Source organism: Ranitomeya variabilis, chromosome 2 (assembly GCF_051348905.1).
Source record: "Ranitomeya variabilis isolate aRanVar5 chromosome 2, aRanVar5.hap1, whole genome shotgun sequence".
Taxonomy (NCBI): Eukaryota; Metazoa; Chordata; class Amphibia; order Anura; family Dendrobatidae; genus Ranitomeya; species Ranitomeya variabilis.
This window is the reverse complement of record NC_135233.1, coordinates 865,340,809-865,367,548: the sequence shown is the minus strand read 5'-3', so window position 1 is coordinate 865,367,548 and position 26,740 is coordinate 865,340,809. Positions and strand designations below refer to the sequence as shown.

Below are 26,740 nucleotides of genomic sequence, written 5' to 3'. Positions count from 1 at the left end.
TTGAATAATCTTGCCTCTAAAGTTCAGAATATACAAGATTTTTTGTTACATGCTCCTCGGTCTGAACCTAAAATTCCTATACCGGAGTTTTTTTCTGGAGATCGATCTTGTTTTCTAAATTTAAAATACAATTGTAAATTGTTTCTTTCGCTGAGATCTCATTCTGCTGGAGATCCTGCCCAGCAAGTAAAAATTGTTATTTCTTTACTGCGGGGTGACCCCCAAAATTGGGCATTTTCATTGGCACCAGGGGATCCTGCGTTGCTCAATGTGGATGCGTTTTTTCTGGCTTTGGGGTTGCTTTATGAGGAACCAAATTTGGAGATTCAGGCTGAGAAAGCCCTAATAGCCCTCTCTCAGGGGCAAGATGAAGCCGAAATATATTGCCAAAAATTTCGAAAATGGTCTGTGCTTACTCAGTGGAATGAGTGCGCTCTGGCGGCAATTTTCAGAGAAGGTCTCTCTGATGCTGTAAGAAACGTCAGGTGGAGTCTTCGGATTGTCCTGGAGTGGATACCATGGTGGATAGGTTGCATCGTATTTGGGGGCAGGTGGTGGACAATTTGGAGTTGTCCCAGGAGAGGACTCAACGTTTTGCTAATCGCCATCGTCGTGTTGGTCCTCGTCTTCGTGTTGGGGACTTGGTGTGGTTGTCCTCCCGTTTTGTCCCTATGAGGGTCTCTTCTCCTAAGTTTAAGCCTCGGTTCATCGGTCCTTATAAGATTTTGGAAATTCTTAACCCTGTGTCTTTTTGTTTGGACCTCCCAGCATCCTTTGCTATCCAGAATGTCTTCCATCGGTCATTATTGCGGAGGTATGAGGTACCACTTGTGCCTTCTGTTGAGCCTCCTGCTCCTGTGCTGGTTGAGGGTGAATTGGAGTACGTGGTGGAGAAAATCTTGGACTCCCGTGTTTCCAGACGGAGACTTCAATATCTGGTGAAATGGAAGGGCTACGGTCAAGAGGATAATTCTTGGGTTACAGCTTCTGATGTTCATGCTTCTGATTTGGTCCGTGCCTTTCATAGGGCTCATCCAGATCGCCCTGGTGGTTCTTGTGAGGGTTCGGTGCCCCCTCCTTAAGGGGGGGGGTACTGTTGTGATTCGGTTCGTGGGCTCCCCCGGTGGTCTCTTGTGGTACTTGTGTCCTGCAAGCTTTGCCTTCTCAGTTCACCTGTTCCTATCAGGATGTGGGAGTATCCTATTTAACCTTGCTCCTCAGTCATTCTAATGCTGGCCATCAATGTATCCAGAGTGATTCTGTTGCATGTTCCTGCTCCCAGTTTTCTGCTCAGCTAAGTTGGACACTTTAGTCCTTAAGTCTATTTTTGTATGTTTTGTCCAGTTTGCACTTATGTGAATCTCTGCAGCTGGAAGCTCTTGTTGGGCTGAAATTACCACTCCAGTGGCATGAGTTGTCACATGAGTTAAGGTAATTTCAGGATGGTGTTTTGAAGGGTTTTGCAGCTGACCGCGAAGTCCTCTGTTGTATCTTTCTGCTATTTAGTTAGCGGGCCTCTCTGTGCTAAATCTGCTTTCATACTACGTGTGTCTTTTCATCTGCTCTCACCGTTATTATATGTGGGGGGCTGCTATCTCCTGTGGGGACATTCTCTGGAGGCAAGCCAGGACTGTGTTTTCTTCTACCAGGGGTAGTTAGTTCTCCGGCTGGCGCGCGGCATCTAGAGACAACGCAGGAATGCCCCCTGGCTACTTCTAGTGTGGTGTGTAGGTTTAGCATCGCGGTCAGCTCTAGTTTCCATCACCCGAGAGCTTGTCCGTTTATTCTATGCTTCTGATGTTTCCTTGCCATTGGAAACCATAACAGTCCATACAGCAATCCAAGCACAAGCAGTGTCCATACAGCAGCCCAACCACAAGCAGTGTCCATACAGAAGCACAAGCAGTGTGCATACAGCAGTCCAAGCACAAGCAATGTGCATACAGCAGTCCAAGCACAAGCAGTGTGCATACAGCAGTCCAAGCACAAGCAGTGTCCATAAAGCAATCCAAGCACAAGCAGTGTCCATACAGCAATCCAAGCACAAGCAGTGTCCATACAGCAATCCAAGCACAAGCAGTGTCCATACAGCAGTCCAAGCACATGCAGTGTCCATACAGCAGTCCAAGCACATGCAGTGTCCATACAGCAATCCAAGCACAAGCAGTGTCCATACAGCAGTCCAAGCACATGCAGTGTCCATACAGCAATCCAAGCACATGCAGTGTCCATACAGCAGTCCAAGCACAAGCAGTGTCCATACAGTAGTCCAAGCACATGCAGTGTCCATACAGCAGTCCAAGCACATGCAGTGTCCATACAGCAATCCAAGCACATGCAGTGTTCATACAGCAGTCCAAGCACATGCAGTGTCCATACAGCAGTCCAAGCACAAGCAGTGTTCATACAGCAGTCCAAGCACAAGCAGTGTCCATACAGCAATCCAAGCACAAGCAGTGTCCATACAGCAATCCAAGCACAAGCAGTGTCCATACAGCAGTCCAAGCACATGCAGTGTCCATACAGCAGTCCAAGCACATGCAGTGTCCATACAGCAATCCAAGCACAAGCAGTGTCCATACAGCAGTCCAAGCACATGCAGTGTCCATACAGCAATCCAAGCACATGCAGTGTCCATACAGCAGTCCAAGCACAAGCAGTGTCCATACAGTAGTCCAAGCACAAGCAGTGTCCATACAGCAGTCCAAGCACATGCAGTGTTCATACAGCAGTCCAAGCACAAGCAGTGTCCATACAGCAGTCCAAGCACAAGCAGTGTCCATACAGTAGTCCAAGCACAAGCAGTGTCCACACAGCAGTCCAAGCACATGCAGTGTTCATACAGCAGTCCAAGCACATGCAGTGTTCATACAGCAGTCCAAGCACATGCAGTGTTCATACAGCAGTCCAAGCACAAGCAGTGTCCATACAGCAGTCCAAGCACATGCAGTGTCCATACAGCAGTCCAAGCACATGCAGTGTCCATACAGCAGTCCAAGCACATGCAGTGTCCATACAGTAGTCCAAGCACATGCAGTGTCCACACAGCAGTCCAAGCACAAGCAGTGTCCATACAGTAGTCCAAGCACAAGCAGTGTCCATACAGCAGTCCAAGCACATGCAGTGTTCATACAGCAGTCCAAGCACAAGCAGTGTCCATACAGCAGTCCAAGCACATGAAGTGTCCATACAGCAGTCCAAGCACATGCAGTGTCCATACAGCAGTCCAAGCACATGAAGTGTCCATACAGCAGTCCAAGCACATGAAGTGTCCATACAGCAGTCCAAGCACATGCAGTGTCCATACAGCAGTCCAAGCACATGCAGTGTCCACACAGCAGTGCAAGCACAAGCAGTGTCCATACAGCAAATAGTTGAGCACTGCATTAAAAATAGGTATGATTTGTTTGTGCAAATCACTGTACAGGCTCAAGAATACTTGTAGGAATCATCATCTGGGAACACAGTTTGCCGTGTAAACCACAAATGCATGTGAAACCTCTATCATGCAAAAAAGAAGCATTATATCACCACAATCCAGAATCACTGCCATCTTCTTTAGGCCAAAACTCATTTAAAATGGACTAAGGCACAATGGAAAATTGTTCTGTGTGTTCACATTAATGCAAAATTGAAGTTATTTTATGGATACCACGGTTGCCGTATCCTGTGAAGTTAAGAGAGGAACCATCCAGTTTGTTGTTAGCACAGTCGGCATCTCTAATGATATGGGGTTGCATTAGTGCCTAAGCCAACGGCATCTTGAAAGTCTTTATCAATGCTTACCATTATATAGATGTTTTAGAAAAATATTTGCTCCCATCCATCAATCTCTATTTTAGTGAAGGCCTTGCGTATTTCAGCAATACAATGCTAAACTACATAATGCATCCATCACAACAGCATGGCTTCACAGCAGAAGAGTTGGGATGAGGAACTCAGTCCAGACTTTTCCTGAATAGAAAACATTTACTGCATTATGCAATGAAAAATCCATCGAAAAAAAGTCATCACTATGGAGCAGCCAGAATCCTATGTCAGACAAGTATAAGACAACATTCCTCTCCCAAAACTCCAATAATTGATCTCCTCCGTTCCCAGATGTTTACAGACTCTGATAAATGGGAGCGGAAATCCTCTACAAAATTGTCGACATGGCCTGTGTCCCAATCTTTTTGGGACGAGTTGCTGAAACCAATTTCTAAATGAGATTTTTTTTCAAATGAAATAGAATAATATCTACAGTAACTTTCATCTTCTGATCTGTGTTCTCTTCTTCTGATCTGTGTTTCCAAATCATTGCATTCTTGTTTTCTTTACTTTTTACACAGCTTAACAACTTTTTAGGAATTGGGGTTGTACATTAATAAGTTTTTATATATTTATGATAGCGACACAGCTGAATATAACGGTTTTAAAATTCACCTTTTTCAAAGTGTCTCTTTTATACACCGATATTCTGAAAAAAGTCTAAGTAAGGGCCAAAATGTAAAGATTTATTTTGAAACTTTGTATTTATGTGACTATATGGACATTTGAATACACTTTTCACTGGAATAGTGACTATATTCTTTGTTTGGGCTGTAAATCTTTACATCAAAATCTTTCCATAACAATGAATGGACAAGGAAACCTTATTCACTGAGCACTTGAACCATTTTAAACGCTGATCCACTTCTTTTTTGGGATGGAACGGCACCCATACAATGGTATCCCCATCTAGTAAGGCTGCCAAGAAGACATTCCTGTTCATGAATCGGAAGAGCAGAAAACTATATGAAACATAACGTCCAACTGAAGGACGATTCGGTGCTGACAAACATGACTTGCAAACAATTTCTCATCATATCCTGTCACTGGAGCAGTATACAATTAATATAAATCAATTATGTTTGCTTTAATTAGAATTCAGCGGTGGAGTCAATACAATTTAGATGTAAATCAAGTTGTCGTCTTTGGGAATATTCTCGACATCACGTCTTAAGCCTTGTACTACTATTGATTACTACTTTAAAAACAGCCACTATTAAAAGACATCCATTAAGCTTAAGGTCTCTGATGTGGCATAACTTAATTGCAGCCAATTGGTTCTAAAATTGCTTATCTAGAGATTTAGAAGATTACATGAATGATTGCAGAGTCATTCTTCAAGGGAACAATGGAAAGCCACAGAATCCGTGTTCTCATTATTAGTCACCTTTATCAGAAGTTCCAAGTGTAGCACAGAGGAAAGCATGTTGAGGAAACTTTACTAATACTGGCTTACCTAACAGAAGGCTACAGGTGAACTCTCAGCTCTGCATGTCTGCTTAAAAGGGTTGACCGACTTTTTGCTATAAGTTAAAATTTGGTGTGCTTGCGAACTGTGAAAAAATGTGTGTTTTCCAGTTGTTTTCAAGGAAAAGTCCAATTAGGGTATGTGTCCACATTCAGTGTTTAGCTGCGGATTGAATGCTATGTACAACCGCAGCGTTCAACCCGCAGCGTCCAGATGTTACAGCATAGTGGAGGGGATTTTATGAAATCCCGTCTCCACTATGCGTGCGAACACGCATCCGGCGGCCCTGCGTTTCCGGACATGCGGCACGTCTTTTTAGAATGCAGCATGTCTGTTTACCTTGCAGCGACACTCCGTTGCCGCAAAGTAAATCACAGGGCCCTATGAATGGGGTGCGGCGATTCCGGATGTGTGCAATGAACACATCTGAATCACCGTGCGTACAGAAGGGGGCGGCACTTTGGGCGGAGCGAGTTTTCCGCTCCGTCATTACGGACGGTGGACACATACCCTTACTGATTTGTTTTAAAGGCAATCAGTCGCCACATTTGACATATCTAAAATAATAATATGGGTATACAGGTTACAGAATGCTGAGAAGAGTGATACCTGTATGTCTTATATCAGATGTCGTGGATAAATCATCTTTTATCACTTTATATAAATGATCTCTTCCTGGCTCTGGGGATGACGCTGCCTGGAAGATATCTCTGCCTCCAGAGCTTGTTTTACATGAAGGGGGAGTAACCAGTGTGATGTGTAATGGCCGCTCTCTGCTCTCCTGATCTCACTGCAGAGCTCTGTGTGACTATAACTGACACATCTGCAGCTTCTTCTCAACTTCTATCTCTCAGGCTGACAGGCTTGTAATATTCACAAAGCACCTAGCCCAAAAAAGGAAGGGAATCATGGTTTAAAGATAAATCAATCTTTATTAGAAAAAAATAAAATCAATTAAAATAGAAAAAAGAAACAGAATGCTTAGTATAAGGCACGCCACTGAGCCCTGACCAATTCAACTGCCACCTAATAATATAATTGTATACTGTGAAATAGACTCTACTGTGAAAGTATAGAAAAGAGAGAATACCATTTTAGTGCATACTGACACCCATAATACGGTGGACTGCAAATGTAATAAAAAAGGGTAACAATCTAAGTATATCAAATGTAATGACTCTTCATATGACCCAATACATTTAACTGTGAGAGGAGATCTCTACTAAGAAAGTATAGAGCATGAGGGAATAAAATTCTAATAGTGCATACTGACACCCAATACACGGTAGAATAAAGACTAAGGGTGGACCAGGCTGAAACCATTAATCATAAACATTGCACCAAGGGACAAAGGTACATTGTTCAGTATCAGCCTCAACACAGTCAACATTGGACAATCAAATTTAGTAAAGAACACCCAGTATTGACAGACAAAATTACTGTCTAGAGCGAGCAGGATTGCCCCGGAAAAAGCTTGAGGTGAAACGCGCGTCGGGGTTTAGGGACACCGCTGTGTACCCTCCTGACTGCACCTACCTCGTGCATCATTACATTCCCATATATAAAGATATTTACTGGACATTTATTGTTAAATGTTACTTCTATTAGCCTGCTCTGGACAGTAATTTTGTCTGTTATTGTGTTCCCTCTACATAGATTGTTATCCTTTTTTATTACATTTGCAGCCCACCGTATTATGGGTGTCAGTATACACTGTTAGAACTCTATTGTTTCAAAGTAGAAAGTCTGCTTCATAGTATACAATTATATTATTATTAGGTGGCAGTTGAATTGTTCAGGGCGCAGCGGTGTTCCTTATACTAAGCACGCTGTTTCTTTTTATTTTTTCTAGTTTAATTGATTTAAAATATATTCTAATGAAGATTGATTGTTTTTTAACTATGGTTCTCTTCCTTTCTTGTTCTAGTTACCTTGTGGTCTCAGTGTTTTGCTTATGTCTTATGAAGTGCCATTAACATGATTAAGTGGACATTTGAGTTGCACACCGGTTGTAATATTGTTGTAATACAGCAGAGCTGTGAGAGCTGTAGCAGACGTGTTTGTTCTGAGACGCAGTCCATTTCTCCTGCTCTTTGTTCATTGTCTCACTAGTAACTCCCTCTCTATGTAAAATAATTCCATATAAGAAAAACGTGACTTTCTCTGGATCAGATCGCAGATATCAAGATATTCTCTTCAGCTTCCTAGGACCTACATGCCCATGTACATGGCTTAGGAGGGTTGATCACTGACATTCCCTTTAAACTTATGCTGTCGATGTCCACAACAGTGAATAGTAAGTAGTTTAATTATTACTATTGTATGGTCAGGTTGACAATTCCACATTGTGCTATTCTTCTAGAAGTCCATTTAAGAGCTGATAATTTGCTGATTATTGTATAAGGCTCTGCTCACACATTGCAGCCATAGTGCATGATTTTTTTTGGAACAGCTGAATTTTGAAAGCTGGAAAAAACGCATTATCTTTATCAAGATTGTAGGGGAAAAAAAAGAAAACACACACCATGATTGCTACGTGTGAACACAGCCTAAACATGCCGGCAAACACTCAAAGAATGAGCAAAATGTTTGTTCGTTGAGTTATTGGATAATTCATGACAGCATTAAAAATGATTATCACAAACACATCGACCGGTGTAAAAAGGATACCTGCTACTGTTATCCGTGATATTCTATTGAAACAGAATGATTGCTTTACCGATCACCCTACACACATGGTGTCCTGGATGGCCTGTCTAAACAGTCCATTAAATGACCGTTAATATAAGAATTGAATGTAGCCAATCAGCGCTGACTTAAAAACAAAGGCCGGATAGTGTAAATGGGTTTTAGAAATATATGAGTAAATTGTCAACAGTCTAATTCTTTCACATTTAATAGGACAGTATCAAAGAGTGCAGGGACACTTTCCAATGACAAAGGGAATAAGGGAATAATAGAACCCAGTGATTCTATAATATTATTTAGCACTCCTAAATTGCCCATTTTGCCTTTCTACCCAGTTAATTCTTTGATTTTCTCTGCTCTAGGTGGAAACAGGAAGTCTCTTGTCCCTACACTTATCTCTCTCTTCAACTCCTGACCCAGCTGCTCCCTCCTATCCTCTGCCAGGGACTTTTGTAGTGACTCAGGACTCATCCAGCTAAAATAGTCTTCCTGCTCCTACATAGAGCTTAGAGGATTCAGCTAGTCTGTTTTCAATCATGTGATGTCACAGACCTAATGGAAAAGAGAAGAATTAGCTGGGTAGACTAGAAAAATTAGCAATTGTAAGTACACAGTCCTATATAATATGCGGATTGTAATACATTAAGAGAATACAAGTTTTGATCAGAGGAGTGCTTCTTTAACTAAAGACATGGATGTGATGACACTGTGAAACTGATTAAAACGATACTTGTTTTGAAGAAATCTGCTATATTGTTCTTCTGTAATCAGAAGTGGAAATGTTATGCTAATGAGGAGCAATTGCTAGGGCACTGGGTCATCGCACTTGGTCTTCCATTGCCTTGTGGTATGAGTAGCCCAATGACTGTCTAGAATCTATCACTGACAGATTACGGCTTTTTCAATGACCTGCCTGCTCTGGCAGAAATCTCGCTCTGTCACTGTCAGGGGCTGAGCATGTGCAGCAAATCGCAAACATCATCAGGGAGTGTGCATGCGCTTTACCCCAGCAATGCCAGGGCTTGTGCAAAATTGTTGCCAGAGGAGGGAAGTTACTGAAAAAGCAGAGACCTGTCAGTTGTAGGTTGATGGTAGGCGGGGATGCAGATCTCAGACAGGCAGGGGAAGACCAACTGCAATGTCCAACCCTAATGCACTTGTGCCTCATTAGCATAAAACTTCAATGTCTGATTACATAACAGCGACAAAATCAACTTTTTTTTTTTATGATTTTTGTCATTTTAATCAGATTCTAAGGGCCATTACAGCCCATCACATTAGAGTCCAAAATCCAACTGACAGGTCCACTTTAATTCATACATTCCCGGTGGAAATAACAGAACTGTACAATGCAGGATCCTAAGAAAAAAAGCACCAGAATGAAATTGTATGGTCACAGGTCCCCTTTAAAGCTCCACTCCAGCAATTGTTTTTTAGTTTTAGGACTGAAATGGTTCCCTGACCCTAGTAATATACTTTGCAGATGCTGTCTTTAGCCATTTCAAAGCCGTTCTGGTTCCAATCTGCCATCTTATAACCAGAAGTCAGAGGTAATGATCACAAGTAGGGATGAGCAGACCCATGGAAGTTCGGGCTATGGTACCTGAGCCAAGCTTTATTCCAAAGTTCAGTTTGGATACCAGAACTGTACCCAAACCTGAACCCCATTGAAACAATGGAGACCTGACCTTTGAATCTGGGAAAAAAATTTCTCTCTCTGCAACGGACTTCCGGGAGAAGTCTGTATTGGGCGTTTAGCGCCGGACACTAACTGTGCGAACCTCAACTTTAAAGTCTGGGTTTGCTCATCTCTAGTCCCATGTTCTCAGTGTAAGTCTATGAGGCCCATTCTGGCTCTCATAGGCTACTTTCAGACATAGCGCATTTTTGAGCGCTATTTTGCGGGCGCTTTTCAAAAATGCGCAATGTCATTTTCGTCTGCCGGCAAAGTGAATGAGAAATTCACTTTGCCGTTCAGACACACCGCAAAAAAACGCGGCGCTTTTGTCTGCAAACACGCCGGCGTAAAAAGAATTGACATGTCAATTCTTTACGCAGCGGCGTGTCTGCGTATCCCCCTAGGGCCCCATATTAACGTGCACACACAGCGCCTTTGTCCTGGGTGTCGGCGTCTTTGTACGGAGGGGTTGACACCCAGGACCGGACGTGACGTCGGACAGGAAGAGGGAAGCCCCCGCCCCCCAGTGAAGCAGCATGGTGTGTGTGTGAGTGAGTGAGTGAGTGAGTGAGTGTGTGTGTGTAGCGACGCTGCAGCGATAGCGACAACTATGCCGATCGCTGTCACACAGACCGCTCTCCAGCGACCAAGGATGCCGAGGCCCCCGGGTAACCAGAGTAAACATCGGGTTACTAAGCGCAGGGCCGCGCTTAGTAACCCGATGTTTACCCTGGTTACCAGCGTAAAAGTAAAAAAAACAAACAGTACATGCTCACCTGCGCGTCCCCCAGCCTCTGCTTCCTGACACTGACTGAGCTCCGGCCTTAACAGCACAGCGGTGACGTCACCGCTCTGCTTTCACTTTCACTTTAGGGCCGGCGCTCAGTCACTTTGATACGTGGCACTTTGATACGTGGCACGTGGCACTGAAATATGTGGCACTGAAATATGTGGCACGTGGCACTTTGATACGTGGCACGTGTCACTTAAATACGTGGCACGTGGCACTTTGATACGTGGCACTTTGATACGTGGCACGTGGCACTTTGATACGTGGCACTGAAATATGTGGCACGTGGCACTTTGATACGTGGCACGTGGCACTTTGATACGTGGCACTGAAATACGTGGCACTGAAATACGTGGCACTGAAATACGTGATATGTGGCACTTAAATACGTGGCACGTGGCACTGAAATACGTGGCACTGAAATACGTGGCACGTGGCACTGAAATACGTGGCACGTGGCACTGAAATACGTGGCACTGAAATACGTGGCACTTAAATACGTGGCACTTAAATACGTGGCACTTAGGCTATGTTTACATTTGCGTTGTGCGCCGCATGCGTCCTTTTTTTGATTGATTTTGGACGCAGCAAAAATGCAACTTGCTGCGTCCTCTGCGGCCGGATGCGTGCGCTGCAGTGACGCATGCGGCCGGCGCAAAACGCAAGTGCGACGCATGTCCATGCGCCCCCATGTTAAATATAGGGGCGCATGACGCATGCGGCGCCCGACGCTGCGGCGCAGACCGCAAATGTGAACGTAGACTTAAATAGCTAGATAGAGCTGGATCCGCGGGCTGTGATCTGGCCTACGCTCAGCACTCTGCGGAGCGCTGTCATTCAAAACACGTCCACTCATTTTGGTGTTTAGTCCCAAAATGGAGGATGGAAGAAGAAAAGGGTTGGACAAGGAAATGACATCATTTCTTTTTTTTTTCCCCCACTGCAGTTAAAGCTTTATTTGTGTCAAACACAGACAATCTGCAGAGAAAACTGCATAAAAAACCGCACTAAAAACCGCATCAAAAACCGCATCAAAAACGCACCAAAAACGCACCTGCGTTTTCTGCCAAGAGCTGCGGTTTTTGTCCTGAAAAAAAAGGATTGAAATCAGGATCGTGTGAACATACCCTTACCGTACAGGGTTACGAGGGGGGGCGTCTGACTGACGCCTGCCCTAGTAACCTGGGGTTAGTGACAGTGGGGTTAGTAAACCCCAGCTGATGTCTGTTCCGCTTGCTGAGGCGTCTTTGGCTCAAGGCCATTGCAGCTGGCAGAATCGACATGATGTTAACTCCAGTGTGTATTGTATTCTGAGTCATAAAGACAGGAAATGACCTCAATGACTCTTTTTTTTTCCCCTTTTTTTTTTCAAACAAACTTTATTTTCAGTACACAATGCTGAAAAAAACGCAGCTGCAAAAAACGCAGCAAAAAACGCTGTGTGTGAAAGCAGCTTCGTTTTTTGCCTGCGTAAAAAAACGCAGGTAAAGCAGCAGCAAAATACGCGCGCGTAAAAATACGCAGCAAATATGCTGTGTGTGAAAGTAGCCATAGACTTGCATTAGGTGGTACGTTCCAGGAAACACTGAAGCATTCCGGAAAGGAAGAACCTGCAGAAGACTGATTAAAGCAGCACCGATAAGAGAAGAAGACAGATGCTCCTAAGTATAATACTAAGGGCAAGGAACTTAGATTAGTAGCAACACTCCAGCACTGAAATAAAAAAGAAACCGCCGGAGTGGAGCTCTAAGGAGTGTATACTATACACCACTCAATAACACAAATTGTGAGTGGATAAGCCTTCACGTAGAGAATGGAAATAAAATCATTAAGAGACCAATGTCATAATGATATCACAGATTAAATGTTTTAAATAGTGAAATGTAAATGGTGGCTGGAAACCCTTTGTATGATTTTAAATCGATACTGGCTGTATCCTTGGCTGAATGCAGACAGAACTAGTATCTTATTAATATAAGTTCACTTTTTAAGCTTTGCTGACTTGAAAACTATACAATCTGTATTTTTCCGAAAAAGAAAGACAACCAAGTACTTAAAATAGCATGACACACACATACTTTAGGGAACATTGTAAGTTTTGCAAGTTTGTCTTTACAAAGTCCCCAGGGCAATCGTTTAATTGAGCTTAACAAATTCTAAATACTTCATGTAGCAAAGAACCCTGTCAGCTCTTCCTGAGAACAGTTTTAATATTGATGTGCCGGATCACGTACCATGTGCATCCATGTAGACATGGTAAATATTTATATATTTCTCTACGATGCATAATACTGCAGATTCCGATACATAAACTCACTTTGCAGGAGACCTTGTGCACACATCTCTCAGCCCTGCGTTTAATGTCACACTCACATCCCTCCGAGTCTGGGTGCCGAAATTAATGTCACTGAAATGTCAACTGCTAATTGGGGGGAAAAATAAAATCTCCACGACAAACGCAAATTAATACACAATGCACCGGGGAAGATTAGCTTGTGATTACAGGGTGGGAACTTTCAACATTTCCCACCTGCCACAGTGAAAGAATGCAATATAATATTTGCAAGCAGTCACACTAAATGCTAGGCTTCGCAGGATGAGAAATCTATGTGTTTAGCATCACTGAGAACAAAGGCCGTTAAAAGGAAATTCTGCCAGACATAACTAATGTCTACAATAGAATACAGCAGTTAGGAAATGAACAAACAGTTAATGCATTAGGAAGAAATAACGGGGAAGGTAAACAGACAATACAATAGTACTATTCTATCCAATGCCATCTTCCAGGTTATTTTCTTCCAACTTCACCTTAAAATGCACGAGGATAAAGCTCTGTTCACATACTGATGGATGCAATGAAATGACTGGGGCCAAAGTATGAATAAAGAGTATACTCTGTGTATATGTGTGTAAGGTCTGCATTTAAAGGCAAGCTTTCATCACCAAATTACCCATTGCTTAAAATCAGGTGTTTTTGTGTTACATTTAAAAGAAAAAATGTTGGCAATGTTATATTTTTTTCCATATTATGATTTTGATTTAAAAAAAAAAAAAATTAAATGCATAATCTTGCAATTTTAGCACTGGCCACTAGGGCTTTTTCAGATTCTACAGCAGGTTCCATATTGTCAGAGGCAGGATTATAAAGACAAGTGATCTCGCTATACACAGCTGATAAAGGAGCCACCAATCACAATAAGTGATTACACGACTGATCCACTACTCATCTGATCTTTGCACCCAATCATTAGACACCTCAATACAAAAGTAGGGGTCCAGATGTTACCATTGTGGCTATGTATATGTGTTGTTGCCTTAATACAAAAGGAAGTGACATATGACGTATATGTACGCATCATAATATATGTTGTATCCCTGACTTTGATGCTCTGTTAACCAGTAAAATCCAGCTGTCAATCTCTTACAGCAGAATTTAAAAACATGTGTCAGCTGGAAGCGCGTCATTCCGGCAGCCCATCGGCACCCCTATCATGTGATCATGGAGCGATGATGGGTTGTCATGACAGCTGAGCCCCCCGTGCCGGTCATTACGATAATCGTGTGAATGCCAGCGTTCGTAGGAGATCATCATTTCTGCTATACATATCAGTGCTGGAGCTGGAGCACTGCTATGTATAGCACAGTCGGTCAGACGATCGCAGCTTCAAGTCTCTTAAAGGGAATATTAAAGTTTTTTTTTTAAAAAAAGTTTTTAAATATATGAAAAAAAAATACACAAAAGTTCAAATCAGCCGCCCTTTTGCCCCATTGAAAATAAAACAAATAAAATACACATATTTGGTATTGCTGTGTTCAGAAATGTCTGATCTATAAAACTATAAAATAAATTAATCCAATCAGTAAACAGTATGAGAAGAAAAAAAAATCTAAACGCCAGAATTACGTTTTTTGGGGGGTCGCTGCAACATTGCAATAAAATGCAAGAAGAGGCAATCAAAACATCATATCTACCTCAAAATGGTATCAATACAAATGGCTCAGGGTACACAAAACAAGCCATTACACAGCCCCAGATCCCAAGAAATGGAAAAACTACATGTCTCAGAAAATGGCAACAAACGCAAAAATGTATTTACATACACATGTCGAAAAAAAATTTCAACACTTAAATAAAAAATAAACTATACACGTTTGATATTTGCGTACTCATACTGACCTGAAAAATCATATTGCCAGGTTAGTTTGAGCTCCCGTGCGGTCGACGGGCACATCAAAACGACGCATACGGACGCATCCGCAGACAAACGCATGTCCCCGCGTACCCAATGTTAAAGATAGGTACACAGGACGCAGCGCTACGCAGAGCTGCCAAATGCAAATGTGAACTTAGCCTTAAGGCTACTTTCACACTAGCGTTTTTGGCTGTATGTCGCAAGTTGTCTGCAGGATGCGTTTTTTCCCCATAGACTAACATTACCGACGCATTGCGACGTATTGCCACACGTCGCAACCGTCGTGTGACGGTTGCGTCATGTTTTGGCGGCCCGTCGGCACAAAAAAACGTTACATGTAACTTTTTTTGCGCGTCGTGTCCGCCATTTTCAACCGCGCATGCGCGGCCGAAACTCCGCCCCCTCCTCCCCGGACCTTACAATGGGGCAGCGGAAGCGTCGTAAGACTGCTTCCGCTGCCCCGTTGTGCATTTCTTTCACAGCATGCGTCGGTACGTCGGCCCGACGCACTGCGACGGGCCCGTACCGACGCTAGTATGAAAGCAGCCTAAGCAGGAGGTTTAAATCCATCCTGACAGCACTATGGAGGTCGTCGTCCTTATCTTTGCTGGAACAGGAAACAATGAGAGGTTAAAGGGATCCTCCCATCTCCACCCCTCAGTGTCTTTCCAAGTACCACACCAGGATGGACGCAACAGAATTTATTGGACATTCTTTTTACAAATGTTACGTCACATAAGTGTAGAATTTCTCAGAATTTCACAAAGGGAGGGAAGTAGCCGTGCGGTCAGGATAGATACCTGGAAACACAATTATCGGTAGGTCTAATTACCATTTTCCAGGTCATTCCTCTTGACAGCACTATGGAGAAGAATATCAAAGTATGGTGATTTAGGGTGGCACCACTGCATGAAGAACCTTCCTACTGTTATAGAAGGGTTAATAGTTTGCCTTTAAGTGTCTCTTGCCTTTACGTGTTAGAATTACTAGAATCTGTTGACGCAGTAGTCTGATGGTCTCCTCTTCAAGGAGACTATACTTCTTATCATGTATGCTTTCAATAGTCAGCCACAACATGTTCTGGGTTATGGTAAATAAAGTATGACCCTGGGTGATGGTGGGGTGTCATGAATCCCAATGGCTAGGGATAGCAAGGGACAAGCAAAGTAATACAAAATATCGGACGAGCTCTAGGGTGATGGAACCTGGGCTGACCGCTGCCCTACGCCTGACAAACGCAACTAGAGATAGCCAGGGAGCGTGCCTACGTTGGTTCTAGACGCCACGCACCAGCCTAAGAGCTAACTAGTACTGCAGAGAAAATAAAGACCTCACTTGCCTCCAGAGGAATGAACCCCAAAAGGTATAGTTGCCCCCCACATGTATTGACGGTGAAAATGAGAGGAAGGCACACACATAGAGATGATATATAGGTTCAGCAAATTGAGGCCCGCTGTAAACTAGAAAGCAGAACGATACAAAAGGGGTCTGAGCGGTCAGCAAAAAACCCTAATCAAAAAACCATCCTGAGATTACAAGAACCCATGTGCCAACTCATGGCACATGGGGAGAACCTCAGTCCACTAGAGCTACCAGCTAGCATAGAGACATAACAAGCAAGCTGGACAAAAAACCAAACAACTGAAAATCAGCACTTAGCTTATCCTGAAAGATCTGGGAGCAGGTAGGCAGGAACCAAACAGAGCACATCTGAATACATTGATAGCCGGCAAGGGAATGACAGAAAGGCCAGGTAAAATAGGAAACACCCAGCCTCTGATGGACAGGTGGAAACCAAAGGCCGCAACCCACCAACGTCACCCAGTACCAGCAGTAACCACCAGAGGGAGCCCACAAACAGAATCCACAACAGTACCCCCCCCTTGAGGAGGGGTCACCGAACCCTCACGAGAACCCCCAGGGCGATCAGGATGAGCTCTATGGAAGGCGCGGACCAAATCAGTCGCATGAAAATCGGAGGCGACCACCCAGGAATTATCCTCCTGACCATAACCCTTCCACTTAACCAAATACTGGAGTTTGCGTCTGGAAACACGAGAATCCAAGATCTTCTCAACAACATACTCCAATTCTCCCTCCACCAGCACCGGAGCAGGAGGCACAACCGAAGGAACAACGGGCACCTCATACCTCCGCAACAACGACCGATGGAACACATTATGAATAGCAAACGATGCTGGGAGATCCAAACGAAAAGACACAGGGTTAAGAATCTCCGAGATCCTATAAGGACCGATGAACCGAGGCTTGAACTTAGGAGAAGAGACCTTCATAGGGACAAAACGAGAAGACAACCACACCAAATCCCCAACAAGAAGTCGGGGACCCACGCGGCGACGGCGATTAGCAAACTGCTGAGTCTTCTCCTGAGATAACTTCAAATTGTCCACCACCTGATTCCAAATCTGATGTAGCCTGTCCACCACCACGTCCACTCCAGGACAATCCGAAGACTCCACCTGACCAGAGGAAAAACGAGGATGAAACCCCGAATTACAAAAAAAAAGAAGAGACCAACGTGGCAGAACTAGCCCGATTATTAAGAGCAAATTCGGCCAGTGGCAAAAAAGCAACCCAGTCATCTTGATCAGCAGAAACAAAACCCCTCAAATAAGTTTCCAAGGTCTGATTAGTTCGCTCCGTCTGGCCATTCGTCTGAGGATGGAATGCAGACGAGAAAGACAAATCAATGCCCATCTTGGCACAAAACGTCCGCCAAAATCTAGACACAAACTGGGATCCCCTGTCAGAAACGATATTCTCCGGAATCCCATGCAAACGAACCACGTTCTGAAAAAATAAAGGGACCAACTCAGAGGAGGAAGGCAACTTAGGCAAGGGCACCAAATGAACCATCTTAGAAAAGCGGTCACACACAACCCAGATAACGGACATTTTCTGTGAAACCGGGAGATCAGAAATAAAATCCATGGAAATGTGCGTCCAAGGCCTCTTCGGGATGGGCAAGGATAACAACAACCCACTGGCCCGAGAACAGCAAGGCTTAGCTCGAGCACACACTTCACAAGACTGCACAAAGGTACGCACATCCCTAGACAAGGAAGGCCACCAAAAGGACCTGGCCACCAAGTCTCTAGTACCAAATATTCCAGGATGACCAGCCAACACAGAAGAGTGGACCTCGGAGATGACTCTACTGGTCCAATCATCCGGAACAAACAGTCTTTCTGGTGGACAACGATCCGGTTTATCCACCTGAAACTCCTGCAATGCACGTCGCAAGTCTGGGGATACGGCGGACAATATCACCCCATCCCTAAGGATACCAGTAGGCCCAGAGTCTCCAGGAGAGTCAGGCACAAAACTCCTGGAAAGAGCATCTGCCTTCACATTCTTTGAACCTGGCAGCTATGAAACCACGAAATTGAAACGAGAAAAAAACAACGACCAACGAGCCTGTCTAGGATTCAAACGCCTGGCAGACTCAAGGTAAATGAGATTCTTGTGATCAGTCAAGACCACCACACGATGCTTAGCACCCTCAAGCCAATGACGCCACTCCTCAAATGCCCACTTCATGGCCAAAAGCTCCCGATTACCCACATCATAATTGCGCTCGGCGGGCGAGAATTTTCTAGAGAAGAAAGCACATGGCTTCATCACCGAGCCATTAGAACTTCTCTGTGACAAAACCGCCCCCGCTTCAATCTCGGAAGCATCAACCTCCACCTGGAAAGGAAGTGAAACATCTGGTTGACACAACACAGGAGCAGAAGAAAACCGGCGCTTAAGTTCCTGAAAGGCCTCCACGGCCGCAGGAGACCAATCAGCAACATCAGCACCCTTTTTAGTCAAATCAGTCAAAGGTTTAACAATACTGGAAAAATTAGCAATGAACCGACGATAAAAATTAGCAAACCCCAAGAACTTCTGAAGGCTCTTAACAGATGTAGGTTGTGTCCAGTCACAAATCGCCTGAACCTTGACGGGATCCATCTCAATAGTAGAAGGAGAAAAAATGTACCCCAAAAAAGAAATCTTCTGGACTCCGAAGAGACACTTTGAGCCCTTCACAAACAGAGAATTGGCCCGCAGAACCTGAAACACCTTCCTGACCTGTAGAACATGAGACTCCCAGTCATCAGAAAACACCAAAATATCATCCAAATACACAATCATAAACTTATCCAGATATTCACGGAAAATATTGTGCATAAAGGACTGAAAGACTGACGGAGCATTGGAGAGTCCAAAAGGCATTACCAAATACTCAAAATGGCCCTCAGGCGTATTAAATGCGGTTTTCCACTCATCACCCTGTTTTATCCGCACCAGATTATACGCACCGCGAAGATCTATCTTAGTGAACCACCTAGCCCCCTTAATGCGAGCAAACAAATCAGTCAATAATGGCAATGGATACTGATATTTGACTGTAATCTTATTCAGAAGGCGATAATCTATACAAGGCCTCAGGGAACCGTCCTTTTTTGCCATGAAAAAAAAACCTGCTCCCAGAGGGGACGAAGATGGACGAATATGTCCCTTTTCCAAGGACTCCTTAATATAATTCCGCATAGCAGTATGCTCTGGCAGTGACAGATTAAATAAACGACCCTTAGGGAACTTACTGCCAGGAATCAATTCTATAGCACAGTCACAATCTCTATGAGGAGGGAGTGAATTGAGCTTAGGCTCCTCAAAAACATCCCTATAGTCAGACAAAAACGCAGGGACCTCAGAAGGAGTAGATGAAGCGATTGAAATCGGAGGTGCATCATCATGAACCCCCTGACATCCCCAGCTTAGCACAGACATTGTTTTCCAGTCCAGGACAGGATTATGAGTTTGTAACCATGGCAGACCCAGCACTAGTACATCATGTAAATTATACAGTACAAGGAAGCGAATCACCTCCTGATGAACGGGAGTCATGCGCATGGTCACTTGTGTCCAATACTGCGGTTTATTCATAGCCAATGGTGTAGAGTCAATTCCCTTCAGAGGAATAGGAACTTCCAGAGGCTCCAGACTAAAACCGCAGCGTTTAGCAAATGACCAATCCATAAGACTCAGGGCAGCGCCCGAATCCACATAGGCATCGACGGAAATGGAAGACAGTGAAAAAATCAGAGTCACAGACAAAATGAACTTAGGCTGCAGAGTACCAATGGCAAAAGATTTATCAAGCTTTTTTGTGCGTTTAGAGCATGCTGATATAACATGAGCTGAATCACCACAATAAAAACATAATCCATTCTTCCGCCTATAATTTTGCCGTTCACTTCTGGACTGAATTCTATCACATTGCATAGTCTCAGGTGCCTGTTCAGAAGACACCGCCAACTGGTGCACGGGTTTGCGCTCCCGTAAACGCCGATCAATCTGAATGGCCATAGCCATAGACTCATTCAGACCTGTAGGCGTAGGGAACCCCACCATAATATCCTTAATGGCCTCAGAAAGACCATTTCTGAAGTTTGCAGCCAGGGCGCACTCATTCCACTGAGTAAGCACCGACCATTTCCGAAATTTTTGACAATATATTTCCGCTTCATCATGCCCCTGAGAGAGGGCCAACAAAGCCTTTTCAGCCTGAATCTCCAGGTTAGGTTCCTCATAGAGCAATCCCAATGCCAGAAAAAACGCATCCACACTGAGCAATGCAGGATCCCCTGGTGCCAATGCAAATGCCCAATTCTGAGGGTCGCCCCGCAGGAAAGATATTAGAATCCTGACCTGTTGAGCAGGGTCTCCATAGGAGCGAGATTTTAAAGAAAGAAACAATTTACAATTGTTCCTGAAATTCAGGAAGGTAGATCTATCTCCAGAAAAGAACTCTGGAATAGGAATTCTAGGTTCAGACATGGGAGTGTGAACCACAAAATCCTGTATGTTTTGAACTTTTGCCGCGAGATTACTCAGGCTGGAAGCCAAACTCTGGACATCCATGTTAAACAGCTAAGATCAGAGCCATTCAAGGGTTAAGAGGAGGTAAGAAGCAGCTAGACAGCAATTAAGGGCTAGGCAGCAAAACTCTGAAGGGAAAAAAAAAAAAAAAAAAATTTCCCTTAAACACTTCTTTTTCTCCTGCTTCAGCCCAAACAATTAACACTTTGTGGGCCGGCTATACTGTCATGAATCCCAATGGCTAGGGATAGCAAGGGACAAGCAAAGTAATACAAAATATCGGACGAGCTCTAGGGTGATGGAACCTGGGCTGTCCGCTGCCCTACGCCTGACAAACGCAACTAGAGATAGCCAGGGAGCGTGCCTACGTTGGTTCTAGACGCCACGCACCAGCCTAAGAGCTAACTAGTACTGCAGAGAAAATAAAGACCTCACTTGCCTCCAGAGGAATGAACCCCAAAAGGTATAGTTGCCCCCCACATGTATTGACGGTGAAAATGAGAGGAAGGCACACACATAGAGATGATATATAGGTTCAGCAAATTGAGGCCCGCTGTAAACTAGAAAGCAGAACGATACAAAAGGGGTCTGAGCGGTCAGCAAAAAACCCTAATCAAAAAACCATCCTGAGATTACAAGAACCCATGTGCCAACTCATGGCACATGGGGAGAACCTCAGTCCACTAGAGCTACCAGCTAGCATAGAGACATAACAAGCAAGCTGGACAAAAAACCAAACAACTGAAAATCAGCACTTAGCTTATCCTGAAAGATCTGGGAGCAGGTAGGCAGGAACCAAACAGAGCACATCTGAATACATTGATAGCCGGCAAGGGAATGACAGAAAGGCCAGGTAAAATAGGAAACACCCAGCCTCTGATGGACAGGTGGAAACCAAAGGCCGCAACCCACCAACGTCACCCAGTACCAGCAGTAACCACCAGAGGGAGCCCACAAACAGAATCCACAACAGTGGGGGCTACATGAGTTACATCCAAATGCATTTGTTGTAAATGGTATAAAACATTGCCTTGGTTTTAATATATCAGATAAAAGTGACTTGTTCACAGGATATGTGTGAGGTGTCTTTTTGTCTCCAAGCGCACTTGTAAAATGATGGGCGTAATTCCACAATTTGGTCTCACTGGTGATCTGTCAGCTGACATTGGGTCAGAACGAAAACAGCTAAGACAGTTTAGGCGCCCGACCGGGGGCCGTGGTAACCAGCCTTATTCGGAATCCGTATGTGGAAGCTTCCTGAGAGATTGGACATGCAAAACACAGCTGCAGCAAGGTGAGAAATGTTATTCTTACAATCTGTTTTGCACCTGCAATCTCTCTTCTGGATCTGTCCATACCTCTGGGTAAAAGGCTGCCAACACGGTTCAAAGAATCCACATCACCAGTGAGTTTTGTGTTTTGTCTGTTTATGTCCGTATGAGAGTTGAATAATAGAGTTATAAGATGATAATTGTGATAATTGTTATCTGTATTATTTGTCAATATCCTAATTGGTTGTGTATTTGTTTAGTGTGTGTAATACAGAGCTGGGATAGTGTCATGATCTCCATGGCCAGAAAACTAGCATAAGCCTTTATAGGAACAAGCTCTTGGAAGATGTAACTGTACTGACCATGAACTAAACCTACCGCATCATCTAGAAGTAGCCAGGTAGCATGTCCTACTTTTTATCCCTATATGCCCAGCGCCGGCCGGAGAACTAAATAATGCTAGCAGAGGGAAATATAAGACCTGACTCACCTCTAGAGAGATGCCCCAAAAGGAGACAGAAGCCCCCCACATATATTGGCGGTGAAATGAGATGAAACAACAAACGCAGCAGGAAAATAGTTTTAGCAAATTTGAGGTCCGCTTTCTAGATAGCAGAAGACAGAAAGCATACTTTCATGGTCAGTAGAAAACCCTAACAAAACACATCCAGAAATTACTTTAGGACTCTGGCATTAACTCATAATACCAGAGTGGCAATTCCTGATCAACAAGAGCTTTCCAGACACAGTAACGAAACTGCAGCTGTGAACTGGAACCAAAATACAAAAACAAAACATGGACGAATGTCCAACTTATCTAGTAGATGTCTGGGAGCAGGAACAAGCACAGAAAGGCTTCTGATAACATTGTTGACCGGCAAGCATCTAACAGAGAAGCCAGGTTATATAGCGACACCCAGATCTAATCAGAACAGGTGAACAGGGAAGATGATGTCACAAGTTCAATTCCACCAGTAGCCACCGGGGGAGCCCAGAATCCAAATTCACAACAGTACCCCCCCCTCAAGGAGGGGGCACCGAACCCTCACCAGAACCACCAGGGCGATCAGGATGGGCCCTATGAAAGGCACGAACCAGATCAGAGGCATGAACATCAGATGCAGTGACCCAAGAATTATCCTCCTGGCCGTATCCCTTCCACTTGACCAGATACTGGAGTCTCCGTCTGGAAACACGGGAGTCTAGGATTTTTTCCACAACGTACTCCAACTCACCCTCAACCAACACCGGAGCAGGAGGCTCAACGGAAGGCACAACCGGTGCCTCATACCTGCGCAATAACGACCGATGAAAAACGTTATGAATAGAAAAGGATGCAGGGAGGTCCAAACGGAAGGAAACAGGGTTAAGAATCTCCAATATTTTATACGGACCGATGAACCGAGGCTTAAACTTAGGAGATGAGACCTTCATAGGGACAAAACGAGAAGACAACCACACCAAATCTCCAACACAAAGCCGAGGACCAACACGACGGTGACGGTTGGCAAAAAGCTGAGTCTTCTCCTGGGACAACTTTAAATTGTCCATCACCTGCCCCCAGATATGATGCAATCTCTCCACCACCGCATCCACTCCAGGACAATCCGAGGATTCCATCTGACCGGAGGAAAATCGAGGGTGGAACCCCGAATTACAGAAAAACGGGGACACCAAAGTGGCAGAGCTGGCCCGATTATTGAGGGCGAACTCCGCCAATGGCAAAAAAGCAACCCAATCATCCTGGTCAGCAGACACAAAACACCTCAGATATGACTCCAGGGTCTGATTAGTCCGCTCGGTCTGGCCATTAGTCTGAGGGTGAAAAGCAGACGAAAAAGACAAATCTATGCCCATCCTAGCACAGAATGCCCGCCAAAATCTAGACACGAATTGGGTTCCTCTGTCAGAAACGATATTCTCAGGAATACCATGCAAACGAACAACATTTTGAAAAAACAGGGGCACCAACTCGGAAGAAGAAGGCAATTTGGGCAGGGGAACCAAATGGACCATCTTAGAAAAACGGTCACACACCACCCAGATGACAGACATCTTCTGAGAAACAGGCAGATCTGAAATAAAATCCATCGAGATGTGTGTCCAAGGCCTCTTAGGAATAGGCAAGGGCAACAATAATCCACTAGCCCGAGAACAACAAGGCTTGGCCCGAGCACAAACGTCACAAGACTGCACAAAGCCTCGCACATCCCGTGACAGGGAAGGCCACCAGAAGGATCTTGCCACCAAATCCCTGGTACCAAAAATTCCAGGATGACCTGCCAATGCAGAAGAATGTACCTCAGAGATGACTCTACTGGTCCAATCATCAGGAACAAACAACCTATCAGGCGGACAACGATCCGGTCTATCCGCCTGAAACTCCTGCAAGGCCCGCCGCAGGTCTGGAGAAACGGCTGACAAGATAACTCCCTCCTTAAGAATACCTGTGGGGTCAGAGTTGCCGGGTGAATCAGGCTCAAAACTCCTAGAAAGGGCATCCGCCTTAACATTCTTAGAACCCGGTAGGTACGATACCACAAAATTAAACCGAGAGAAAAATAATGACCAGCGCGCCTGTCTAGGATTCAGGCGCCTGGCGGTCTCAAGATAGATCAAATTTTTGTGGTCAGTCAATACCACCACCTGATGTCTGGCCCCCTCGAGCCAATGGCGCCACTCCTCAAACGCCCACTTCATGGCCAAAAGCTCCCGATTCCCAACATCATAATTCCGCTCAGCGGGCGAAAATTTACGGGAAAAGAAGGCACAAGGCCTCATCACGGCGCAGTCAGAACTTTTCTGCGACAACACTGCCCCAGCCCCGATCTCAGACGCGTCGACCTCAACCTGAAAAGGAAGAGTCACATCAGGCTGACGCAACACAGGGGCAGAAGAAAAACGGCGCTTAAGCTCCTGAAAGGCCTCCACAGCATCAGGGGACCAATTAGCAACATCAGCACCCTGTCTAGTCAAATCGGTCAATGGCTTAACGACATCCGAAAAACCAGAAATAAATCGACGGTAAAAGTTGGCAAAGCCCAAAAATTTCTGAAGACTTTTAAGAGAAGAGGGCTGCGTCCAATCACAAATAGCTTGAACCTTGACAGGATCCATCTCAATGGAAGAGGGAGAAAAAATATATCCCAAAAAGGAAATTCTCTGAACCCCAAAAACGCACTTAGAACCCTTGACACACAGAGAATTAGACCGCAAAACCTGAAAAACCCTCTTAACTTGCCGGACATGAGAGTCCCAATCATCCGAAAAAATCAGAATATCATCCAGATACACTATCATAAATTTATCCAAAAAATCGCGGAAAATATCATGCATAAAGGACTGGAAGACTGAAGGGGCATTAGAAAGACCAAAAGGCATCACCAAATATTCAAAGTGGCCCTCGGGCGTATTAAATGCGGTTTTCCACTCATCCCCCTGCCTGATCCGCACCAAATTATACGCCCCACGGAGATCAATCTTAGAGAACCACTTGGCCCCCTTTATGCGAGCAAACAAATCAGTCAGCAACGGCAATGGGTATTGATATTTAACCGTGATTTTATTCAAAAGCCGATAATCAATACATGGTCTCAAAGAGCCGTCTTTTTTTGACACAAAGAAAAAACCGGCTCCTAAGGGAGATGACGATGGACGAATATGTCCCTTTTCCAAGGACTCCTTTATATATTCTCGCATAGCAGTATGTTCAGGCACAGACAGATTAAATAAACGACCCTTTGGGTATTTACTACCCGGAATTAAATCTATAGCACAATCGCACTCACGGTGCGGAGGTAGTGAACCCAGCTTGGGTTCTTCAAAGACGTCACGATAATCAGACAGGAACTCAGGGATTTCAGAGGGGATAGATGATGAAATGGACACCAAAGGTACGTCCCCATGAGTCCCCTTACATCCCCAGCTCAACACAGACATAGCTCTCCAGTCAAGGACTGGGTTGTGAGACTGCAGCCATGGCAATCCCAGCACCAAATCATCATGTAGATTATACAGCACCAGAAAACGAATAGTCTCCTGGTGATCCGGATTAATACACATAGTCACTTGTGTCCAGTATTGTGGTTTATTATTAGCCAATGGGGTGGAGTCAATCCCCCTCAGAGGAATAAGAGTCTCCAAAGGCTCTAAATCATACCCACAACGATTGGCAAAGGACCAATCCATAAGACTCAAAGCGGCGCCAGAGTCGATATAGGCGTCCGTAGTAATAGATGACAAAGAGCAAATCAGGGTCACAGACAAAATAAATTTAGACTGTAAAGTGCCAATGGAAACGGATTTATCAAGCTTTTTAGTACGCTTAGAGCATGCTGATATAACATGAGTAGAATCCCCACAATAGAAACACAACCCATTTTTCCGTCTAAAATTCTGCCGCTCGCTTCTGGACAGAATTCTATCACACTGCATGTTTTCTGGCGTCTTCTCAGTGGACACCGCCAGATGATGCACTGGTTTGCGCTCCCGCAGACGCCTATCGATCTGAATGGCCATTGTCATGGACTCATTCAGACCTGCAGGCACAGGGAACCCCACCATAACATCCTTAATGGCATCAGAAAGACCCTCTCTGAAAGTAGCCGCCAAGGCACACTCATTCCACTGAGTAAGCACAGACCATTTACGGAATTTTTGGCAGTAAATTTCAGCTTCATCTTGCCCCTGCGATAGGGACATCAAAGTTTTTTCTGCCTGAAGTTCCAAATGAGGTTCCTCATAAAGCAAGCCTAAGGCCAGAAAAAACGCATCCACATTGCGCAACGCAGGATCCCCTGGTGCCAATGCAAAAGCCCAGTCTTGAGGGTCGCCGCGGAGCAAGGAAATCACAATCCCAACCTGCTGTGCAGGGTCTCCAGCAGAACGAGATTTCAGGGACAAAAATAGCTTACAATTATTTCTAAAATTCTGAAAGCTAGATCTATTCCC

General features: G+C 44.5%; 1 protein-coding gene and 1 long non-coding RNA gene across 4 annotated transcripts in view; one reads left to right on the top strand and one right to left on the bottom strand.

Moving 5' to 3' along the window:
* IL1RAP (interleukin 1 receptor accessory protein) overlaps positions 1–26,740 on the bottom strand; it is a 379,294-nt gene that overhangs the window by 250,778 nt on the left and 101,776 nt on the right. The window lies entirely within an intron of this gene.
* LOC143808052 (uncharacterized) overlaps positions 1–26,740 on the top strand; it is an 87,363-nt gene that overhangs the window by 41,068 nt on the left and 19,555 nt on the right. The window contains exon 2 of the long non-coding RNA XR_013221867.1: positions 8,329–8,568. This is a non-coding gene — a long non-coding RNA (uncharacterized LOC143808052). The remainder of the gene's footprint in view (positions 1–8,328; positions 8,569–26,740) is intronic.